The sequence below is a fragment of the Podarcis erhardii genome (assembly GCF_964252035.2).
Source record: "Podarcis erhardii genome assembly, chromosome: 13".
NCBI lineage: Eukaryota > Metazoa > Chordata > Lepidosauria > Squamata > Lacertidae > Podarcis > Podarcis erhardii.
In genome coordinates this window covers 45,014,438-45,025,087 of record NC_138502.1, presented here as the reverse complement: position 1 = coordinate 45,025,087, position 10,650 = coordinate 45,014,438, and positions in this window count along the sequence as shown.

Here is a 10,650-nt window from a genome sequence, read left to right as displayed (position 1 = left end):
TGCCAAACCTTTCAGGGGAGCATTTGCAACCATTCGGCACCATATTTGACTGAATTCCCAAAAGTCAGATTTTTGCTGAAAATGTGACCCCGGGGCTTAGGGATTTTTTCAAAAAAATCTTTTCCCTCCGGTTAAGTTGTTTTGAGCTGATTTCTTGTCCTGTGATAAAAAGCCTTCTGTTTCGACTGCCAAAACTTTCAGGGGAACACTTGCAACCTTTCAGCACCATATTTGACTGAATTTATGAAATTTCCACCGGTTAAGTTATTGAGGGCTGATTTATTGTCCTGTGATAAAAAGCCTTCTGTTTCGACTGCCAAAACTTTCAGGGGAGCATTTGCAACCTTTCAGCACCATATTTGACTGAATTCATGAAATTTCCACCGGTTAAGTTATTGAGGGCTGATTTATTGTCCTGTGATAAAAAGCCTTCTGTTTCGACTGCCATAACTTTCAGGGGAGCATTTGCAAACGTTCGGCACCATATTTGACTGAATTCATGAAATTTTCACCCGTTAAGTTATTGAGGGCTGATTTCTTGTCCTGTACTAAAAAGCCTTCTGTTTCGACTGCCAAACCTTTCAGGGGAGCATTTGCAAGCGATTGGAAGCTTTTTTGAGTGAATTGGCAAAAGTCAGATTTTTGCTGAAATTGTGACCCCAGGGCTTAGGGATTTTTTCAAAAAATTCTTTTTCCACCGGTTAAGTTATTGAGGGCTGATTTCTTGTCCTGTGATAAAAAGCCTTCTGTTTCGACTGCCAAATCTTTCAGGGGAGCATTTGCAACCGTTCGGTACCATATTTGACTGAATTCCCGAAAGTCAGATTTTTGCTGAAATTCTGACCCCAGGGCTTAGGGATTTTTTCAAAAGAATCTTTTTCCGCCGGTTAAGTTGTTGAGAGCTGATTTCTTGTCCTGTGATAAAAAGCCTTCTGTTTCGACTGCCAAACCTTTCAGGGGATCATTTGCAAGCGTTTTGCAGCATTTTTGAGTGAATTGGCAAAAGTCAGATTTTTGCTGAAATTGTGACCCCGGGGCTTAGGGATTTTTTCAAAAAAATCTTTTTCCTCCGGTTAAGTTGTTGAGAGCTGATTTCTTGTCCTGTGATAAAAAGCCTTCTGTTTCGACTGCCAAAACTTTCAGGGGAGCATTTGCAACCGTTCGGCACTATATTTGACTGAATTCATGAAATTTCCACCGGTTAAGTTATTGAGGGCTGATTTCTTGTCCTGTGATAAAAAGCCTTCTGTTTCGACTGCCAAAACTCTCAGGGGAGCATTTGCAACCGTTCGGCACCATATTTGACTGAATTCCCAAAAGTCAGATTTTTCCTGAAATTTTTACCCCGGGGCTTAGGGATTTTTTCAAAAAAATCATTTTCCACCGGTTAAGTTGTTGAGGGCTGATTTCTTGTCCTGTGATAAAAAGGCTTCTGTTTCGACTGCCAAAACTTTCAGGGGAGCATTTGCAACCGTTCGGCACCATATTTGACTGAATTCATGAAATTTTCACCGGTTAAGTTGTTGAGGGCTGATTTCTTGTCCTGTGCTAAAAAGCCTTCTGTTTCGACTGCCAAACCTTTCAGGGCAGCATTTGCAAGCGATTGGAAGCATTTTTGAGTGAATTGGCAAAAGTCAGATTTTTGCTGAAATTGTGACCCCGGGGCTTAGGGATTTTTTCAAAAAAATCTTTTCCCACCGGTTAAGTTATTGAGGGCTGATTTCTTGTCCTGTGATAAAAAGCCTTCTGTTTCGACTGCCAACTCTTTCAGGGGAGCATTTGAAACCGTTCGGCACCATATTTGACTGAATTCCCGAAAGTCAGATTTTTGCTGAAATTCTGACCCCAGGGCTTAGGGATTTTTTCAAAAAAATCTTTTTCCGCCGGTTAAGTTGTTGAGGGCTGATTTCTTGTCCTGTGATAAAAAGCCTTCTGTTTCGACTGCCAAACCTTTCAGGGGAGCATTTGCAATCATTCGGCACGGTATTTGACTGAATTCCCAAAAGTCAGATTTTTGCTGAAAATGTGACCCCGGGGCTTAGGGATTTTTTCAAAAAATTCTTTTTCCGCCGGTTAAGTTGTTGAGGGCTGATTTATTGTCCTGTGATAAAAAGCCTTCTGTTTCGACTGCCAAACCTTTCAGGGGATCATTTGCAAGCGTTTGGCAGCATTTTTAAGTGAATTGGCAAAAGTCAGATTTTTGCTGAAATTGTGACCCCGGGGCTTAGGAATTTTTTCAAAAAAATCTTTTTCCTCCGGTTAAGTTGTTGAGAGCTGATTTCTTGTCCTGTGATAAAAAGGCTTCTGTTTCGACTGCCAAAACTTTCAGGGGAGCATTTGCAACCGTTCGGCACTATATTTCACTGAATACATGAAATTTCCACCGGTTAAGTTATTGAGGGCTGATTTATTGTCCTGTGATAAAAAGCCTTCTGTTTCGACTGCCAAAACTTTTAGGGGAGCATTTGCAACCGTTCGGCACCATATTTGACTGAATTCCCGAAAGTCAGATTTTTGCTGAAATTCTGACCCCAGGCCTTAGGGATTTTTTCAAAAAAATCTTTTTCCGCCGGTTAAGTTGTTGAGGGCTGATTTCTTGTCCTGTGATAAATAGCCTTCTGTTTCGACTGCCAAACCTTTCAGGGAAGCATTTGCAACCATTCGGCACCATATTTGACTGAATTCCCAAAAGTCAGATTTTTGATGAAATTGTGACCCCGGGGCTTAGGGATTTTTTCAAAAAAATCTTTTTCCTTCGGTTAAGTTGTTGAGGGCGGATTTATTGTCCTGTGATAAAAAGCCTTCTGTTTCGACTGCCAAACCTTTCACAGGAGAATTTGCAAGCGATTGGAAGCATTTTTTAGTGAATTGGCAAAAGTCAGATTTTTGCTGAAATTGTGTCCCCGGGGCTTAGGGATTTTTCAAAAAAAAATTTTCCGCCGGTTAAGTTGTTGAGGGCTGATTTCTTGTTCTGTCATAAAAAGCCTTCTGTTTCGACTGCCAAAACTTTCAGGGGCGCATTTGCAACCCTTCGGCACCATATTTGACTGAATTCCCGAAAGTCAGATTTTTGCTGAAATTCTGACCCCAGGCCTTAGGGATTTTTTCAAAAAAATCTTTTTCCGCCGGTTAAGTTGTTGAGGGCTGATTTCTTGTCCTGTGATAAATAGCCTTCTGTTTCGACTGCCAAACCTTTCAGGGAAGCATTTGCAACCATTCGGCACCATATTTGACTGAATTCCCAAAAGTCAGATTTTTGATGAAATTGTGACCCCGGGGCTTAGGGATTTTTTCAAAAAAATCTTTTTCCTTCGGTTAAGTTGTTGAGGGCGGATTTATTGTCCTGTGATAAAAAGCCTTCTGTTTCGACTGCCAAACCTTTCACAGGAGAATTTGCAAGCGATTGGAAGCATTTTTTAGTGAATTGGCAAAAGTCAGATTTTTGCTGAAATTGTGTCCCCGGGGCTTAGGGATTTTTCAAAAAAAAATTTTCCGCCGGTTAAGTTGTTGAGGGCTGATTTCTTGTTCTGTCATAAAAAGCCTTCTGTTTCGACTGCCAAAACTTTCAGGGGCGCATTTGCAACCCTTCGGCACCATATTTGACTGAATTCATGAAATTTCCACCGGTTAAGTTGTTGAGGGCTGATTTCTTGTCCTGTGATAAAAAGCCTTCTGTTTCGACTACCAAACCTTTCAGGGGATCATTTGCAAGCGTTTGGCAGCATTTTTTAGTGAATTGGCAAAAGTCAGATTTTTGCTGAAATTGTGACCCCGGGGCTTAGGGATTTTTTCAAAAAAATCGTTTTCCGCCGGTTAAGTTGTTGAGGGCTGATTTCTTGTCCTGTGATAAAAAGCCTTCTGTTTCGACTGCTAAAACTTTCAGGGGAGCATTTGCAACCGTTCGGCACCATATTTGACTGAATTCCCGGAAGTCAGATTTTTGCTGAAATTGTGACCCCGGGGCTTAGGGAATTTTTCAAAAAAATCTTTTTCCGCTGGTTAAGTTGTTGAGGGCTGATTTCTTGTCCTGTGATAAAAAGCCTTCTGTTTCGACTACCAAACCTTTCAGGGGATCATTTGCAACCATTCGGCACCATATCTGAATGAATTCCCAAAAGTCAGATTTTTGCTGAAATTGTGACCCCGGGGCTTAGGGATTTTTTCAAAATATCTTTTCCCGCCTGTTAAGTTGTTGAGGGCTGATTTCTTGTCCTGTGATAAAAAGCCTACTGTTTCGACTGCCAAACCTTTCAGGGGAGCATTTGCAAGCTATTGGAAGCATTTTTGAGTGAATTGGCAAAAGTCAGATTTTTGCTGAAATTGTGACCCCGGGGCTTAGGGATTTTTTCAAAAAAATCTTTTTCCGCCGGTTAAGTTGTTGAGGGCTGATTTCTTGTCCTGTGATAAAAAGCCTTCTGTTTCGACTGCTAAAACTTTCAGGGGAGCATTTGCAACCGTTCGGCACCATATTTGACTGAATTCCCGGAAGTCAGATTTTTGCTGAAATTGTGACCCCGGGGCTTAGGGAATTTTTCAAAAAAATCTTTTTCCGCTGGTTAAGTTGTTGAGGGCTGATTTCTTGTCCTGTGATAAAAAGCCTTCTGTTTCGACTGCCAAACCTTTCAGGGGAGCATTTACAACCGTTCAGCACTATATTTGACTGAATTCATGAAATTTCCACCGGTTAAGTTATTGAGGGCTGATTTATTGTCCTGTGATAAAAAGCCTTCTGTTTTGACTGCCAAAACTTTCAGGGGAGCATTTGCAACCGTTCGGCACCATATTTGACTGAATTCCCGGAAGTCAGATTTTTGCTGAAATTGTGACCCCGGGGCTTAGGGATTTTTTCAAAAAAATCTTTTCCCTCCGGTTAAGTTGTTGAGAGCTGATTTCTTGTCCTGTGATAAAAAGCCTTCTGTTTCGACTGCCAAAACTTTCAGGGGAGCACTTGCAACCTTTCAGCACCATATTTAACTGAATTTATGAAATTTCCACCGGTTAAGTTACTGAGGGCTGATTTATTGTCCTGTGATAAAAAGCCTTCTGTTTCGACTGCCAAAACTTTCAGGGGAGCATTTGCAACCTTTCAGCACCATATTTGACTGAATTCATGAAATTTCCACCGGTTAAGTTATTGAGGGCTGATTTATTGTCCTGTGATAAAAAGCCTTCTGTTTCGACTGCCAAAACTTTCAGGGGAGCATTTGCAACCGTTCGGCACCATATTTGACTGAATTCCCGGAAGTCAGATTTTTGCTGAAATTGTGACCCCGGGGCTTAGGGATTTTTTCAAAAAAATCTTTTCCCTTCGGTTAAGTTGTTGAGAGCTGATTTCTTGTCCTGTGATAAAAAGCCTTCTGTTTCGACTGCCAAAACTTTCAGGGGAGCACTTGCAACCTTTCAGCACCATATTTGACTGAATTTCTGAAATTTCCACCGGTTAAGTTATTGAGGGCTGATTTATTGTCCTGTGATAAAAAGCCTTCTGTTTCGACTGCCAAAACTTTCAGGGGAGCAATTGCAACCTTTCAGCACCATATTTGACTGAATTCATGAAATTTCCACCGGTTAAGTTATTGAGGGCTGATTTATTGTCCTGTGATAAAAAGCCTTCTGTTTCGACTGCCAAAACTTTCAGGGGAGCATTTGCAACCGTTCGGCACCATATTTGACTGAATTCATGAAATTTTCACCCGTTAAGTTATTGAGGGCTGATTTCTTGTCCTGTGATAAAAAGCCTTCTTTTTCGACTGCCAAACCTTTTAGGGGAGCATTTGCAAGCGATTGGAAGCATTTTTGAGTGAATTGGCAAAAGTCAGATTTTTGCTGAAATTGTGACCCCAGGGCTTAGGGATTTTTTCAAAAAATTCTTTTTCCACTGGTTAAGTTATTGAGGGCTGATTTCTTGTCATGTGATAAAAAGCCTTCTGTTTCGACTGCCAAATCTTTCAGGGGAGCATTTGCAACCGTTCGGTACCATATTTGACTGAATTCCCGAAAGTCAGATTTTTGCTGAAATTCTGACCCCAGGGCTTAGGGATTTTTTCAAAAGAATCTTTTTCCGCCGGTTAAGTTGTTGAGAGCTGATTTCTTGTCCTGTGATAAAAAGCCTTCTGTTTCGACTGCCAAACCTTTCAGGGGATCATTTGCAAGCGTTTTGCAGCATTTTTGAGTGAATTGGCAAAAGTCAGATTTTTGCTGAAATTGTGACCCCGGGGCTTAGGGATTTTTTCAAAAAAATCTTTTTCCTCCGGTTAAGTTGTTGAGAGCTGATTTCTTGTCCTGTGATAAAAAGCCTTCTGTTTCGACTGCCAAAACTTTCAGGGGAGCATTTGCAACCGTTCGGCACTATATTTGACTGAATTCATGAAATTTCCGCCGGTTAAGTTGTTGAGGGCTGATTTCTTGTCCTGTGATAAAAAGCCTTCTGTTTCGACTGCCAAAACTCTCAGGGGAGCATTTGCAATCATTCGGCACGGTATTTGACTGAATTCCCAAATGTCAGATTTTTGCTAAAAATGTGACCCCGGGGCTTAGGGATTTTTTGAAAAAAATCTTTTTCCGCTGGTTAAGTTGTTGAGGGCTGATTTCTTGTCCTGTGATAAAAAGCCTTCTGTTTCGACTGTCAAACCTTTCAGGGGATCATTTGCAAGCGTTTGGCAGCATTTTTGAGTGAATTGGCAAAAGTCAGATTTTTGCTGAAATTGTGACCCCGGGGCTTTGGAATTTTTTCAAAAAAATCTTTTTCCTCCGGTTAAGTTGTTGAGAGCTGATTTCTTGTCCTGTGATAAAAAGCCTTCTGTTTCGACTGCCAAAACTTTCAGGGGAGCATTTGCAACCGTTCGGCACAATATTTCACTGAATTCATGAAATTTCCACCGGTTAAGTTATTGAGGGCTGATTTCTTGTCCTGTGATAAAAAGCCTTCTGTTTTGACTGCCAAAACTTTCAGGGGAGCATTTGCAACCGTTCGGCACCATATTTGACTGAATTCCCGAAAGTCAGATTTTTGCTGAAATTCTGACCCCAGGCCTTAGGGATTTTTTCAAAAAAATCTTTTTCCGCCGGTTAAGTTGTTGAGGGCTGATTTCTTGTCCTGTGATAAATAGCCTTCTGTTTCGACTGCCAAACCTTTCAGGGAAGCATTTGCAACCATTCGGCACCATATTTGACTGAATTCCCGGAAGTCAGATTTTTGCTGAAATTGTGACCCCGGGGCTTAGGGAATTTTTCAAAAAAATCTTTTTCCGCTGGTTAAGTTGTTGAGGGCTGATTTCTTGTCCTGTGATAAAAAGCCTTCTGTTTCGACTGCCAAACCTTTCAGGGGAGCATTTACAACCGTTCAGCACTATATTTGACTGAATTCATGAAATTTCCACCGGTTAAGTTATTGAGGGCTGATTTATTGTCCTGTGATAAAAAGCCTTCTGTTTTGACTGCCAAAACTTTCAGGGGAGCATTTGCAACCGTTCGGCACCATATTTGACTGAATTCCCGAAAGTCAGATTTTTGCTGAAATTCTGACCCCAGGCCTTAGGGATTTTTTCAAAAAAATCTTTTTCCGCCGGTTAAGTTGTTGAGGGCTGATTTCTTGTCCTGTGATAAATAGCCTTCTGTTTCGACTGCCAAACCTTTCAGGGAAGCATTTGCAACCATTCGGCACCATATTTGACTGAATTCCCAAAAGTCAGATTTTTGATGAAATTGTGACCCCGGGGCTTAGGGATTTTTTCAAAAAAATCTTTTTCCTTCGGTTAAGTTGTTGAGGGCGGATTTATTGTCCTGTGATAAAAAGCCTTCTGTTTCGACTGCCAAACCTTTCACAGGAGAATTTGCAAGCGATTGGAAGCATTTTTTAGTGAATTGGCAAAAGTCAGATTTTTGCTGAAATTGTGTCCCCGGGGCTTAGGGATTTTTCAAAAAAAAATTTTCCGCCGGTTAAGTTGTTGAGGGCTGATTTCTTGTTCTGTCATAAAAAGCCTTCTGTTTCGACTGCCAAAACTTTCAGGGGCGCATTTGCAACCCTTCGGCACCATATTTGACTGAATTCATGAAATTTCCACCGGTTAAGTTGTTGAGGGCTGATTTCTTGTCCTGTGATAAAAAGCCTTCTGTTTCGACTACCAAACCTTTCAGGGGATCATTTGCAAGCGTTTGGCAGCATTTTTTAGTGAATTGGCAAAAGTCAGATTTTTGCTGAAATTGTGACCCCGGGGCTTAGGGATTTTTTCAAAAAAATCGTTTTCCGCCGGTTAAGTTGTTGAGGGCTGATTTCTTGTCCTGTGATAAAAAGCCTTCTGTTTCGACTGCTAAAACTTTCAGGGGAGCATTTGCAACCGTTCGGCACCATATTTGACTGAATTCCCGGAAGTCAGATTTTTGCTGAAATTGTGACCCCGGGGCTTAGGGAATTTTTCAAAAAAATCTTTTTCCGCTGGTTAAGTTGTTGAGGGCTGATTTCTTGTCCTGTGATAAAAAGCCTTCTGTTTCGACTACCAAACCTTTCAGGGGATCATTTGCAACCATTCGGCACCATATCTGAATGAATTCCCAAAAGTCAGATTTTTGCTGAAATTGTGACCCCGGGGCTTAGGGATTTTTTCAAAATATCTTTTCCCGCCTGTTAAGTTGTTGAGGGCTGATTTCTTGTCCTGTGATAAAAAGCCTACTGTTTCGACTGCCAAACCTTTCAGGGGAGCATTTGCAAGCTATTGGAAGCATTTTTGAGTGAATTGGCAAAAGTCAGATTTTTGCTGAAATTGTGACCCCGGGGCTTAGGGATTTTTTCAAAAAAATCTTTTTCCGCCGGTTAAGTTGTTGAGGGCTGATTTCTTGTTCTGTCATAAAAAGCCTTCTGTTTCGACTGCCAAAACTTTCAGGGGCGCATTTGCAACCCTTCGGCACCATATTTGACTGAATTCATGAAATTTCCACCGGTTAAGTTGTTGAGGGCTGATTTCTTGTCCTGTGATAAAAAGCCTTCTGTTTCGACTACCAAACCTTTCAGGGGATCATTTGCAAGCGTTTGGCAGCATTTTTTAGTGAATTGGCAAAAGTCAGATTTTTGCTGAAATTGTGACCCCGGGGCTTAGGGATTTTTTCAAAAAAATCGTTTTCCGCCGGTTAAGTTGTTGAGGGCTGATTTCTTGTCCTGTGATAAAAAGCCTTCTGTTTCGACTGCTAAAACTTTCAGGGGAGCATTTGCAACCGTTCGGCACCATATTTGACTGAATTCCCGGAAGTCAGATTTTTGCTGAAATTGTGACCCCGGGGCTTAGGGAATTTTTCAAAAAAATCTTTTTCCGCTGGTTAAGTTGTTGAGGGCTGATTTCTTGTCCTGTGATAAAAAGCCTTCTGTTTCGACTACCAAACCTTTCAGGGGATCATTTGCAACCATTCGGCACCATATCTGAATGAATTCCCAAAAGTCAGATTTTTGCTGAAATTGTGACCCCGGGGCTTAGGGATTTTTTCAAAATATCTTTTCCCGCCTGTTAAGTTGTTGAGGGCTGATTTCTTGTCCTGTGATAAAAAGCCTACTGTTTCGACTGCCAAACCTTTCAGGGGAGCATTTGCAAGCTATTGGAAGCATTTTTGAGTGAATTGGCAAAAGTCAGATTTTTGCTGAAATTGTGACCCCGGGGCTTAGGGATTTTTTCAAAAAAATCTTTTTCCGCCGGTTAAGTTGTTGAGGGCTGATTTCTTGTCCTGTGATAAAAAGCCTTCTGTTTCGACTGCTAAAACTTTCAGGGGAGCATTTGCAACCGTTCGGCACCATATTTGACTGAATTCCCGGAAGTCAGATTTTTGCTGAAATTGTGACCCCGGGGCTTAGGGAATTTTTCAAAAAAATCTTTTTCCGCTGGTTAAGTTGTTGAGGGCTGATTTCTTGTCCTGTGATAAAAAGCCTTCTGTTTCGACTGCCAAACCTTTCAGGGGAGCATTTACAACCGTTCAGCACTATATTTGACTGAATTCATGAAATTTCCACCGGTTAAGTTATTGAGGGCTGATTTATTGTCCTGTGATAAAAAGCCTTCTGTTTTGACTGCCAAAACTTTCAGGGGAGCATTTGCAACCGTTCGGCACCATATTTGACTGAATTCCCGGAAGTCAGATTTTTGCTGAAATTGTGACCCCGGGGCTTAGGGATTTTTTCAAAAAAATCTTTTCCCTCCGGTTAAGTTGTTGAGAGCTGATTTCTTGTCCTATGATAAAAAGCCTTCTGTTTCGACTGCCAAAACTTTCAGGGGAGCACTTGCAACCTTTCAGCACCATATTTAACTGAATTTATGAAATTTCCACCGGTTAAGTTACTGAGGGCTGATTTATTGTCCTGTGATAAAAAGCCTTCTGTTTCGACTGCCAAAACTTTCAGGGGAGCATTTGCAACCTTTCAGCACCATATTTGACTGAATTCATGAAATTTCCACCGGTTAAGTTATTGAGGGCTGATTTATTGTCCTGTGATAAAAAGCCTTCTGTTTCGACTGCCAAAACTTTCAGGGGAGCATTTGCAACTGTTCGGCACCATATTTGACTGAATTCATGAAATTTTCACCCGTTAAGTTATTGAGGGCTGATTTCTTGTCCTGTGATAAAAAGCCTTCTTTTTCGACTGCCAAACCTTTTAGGGGAGCATTTGCAAGC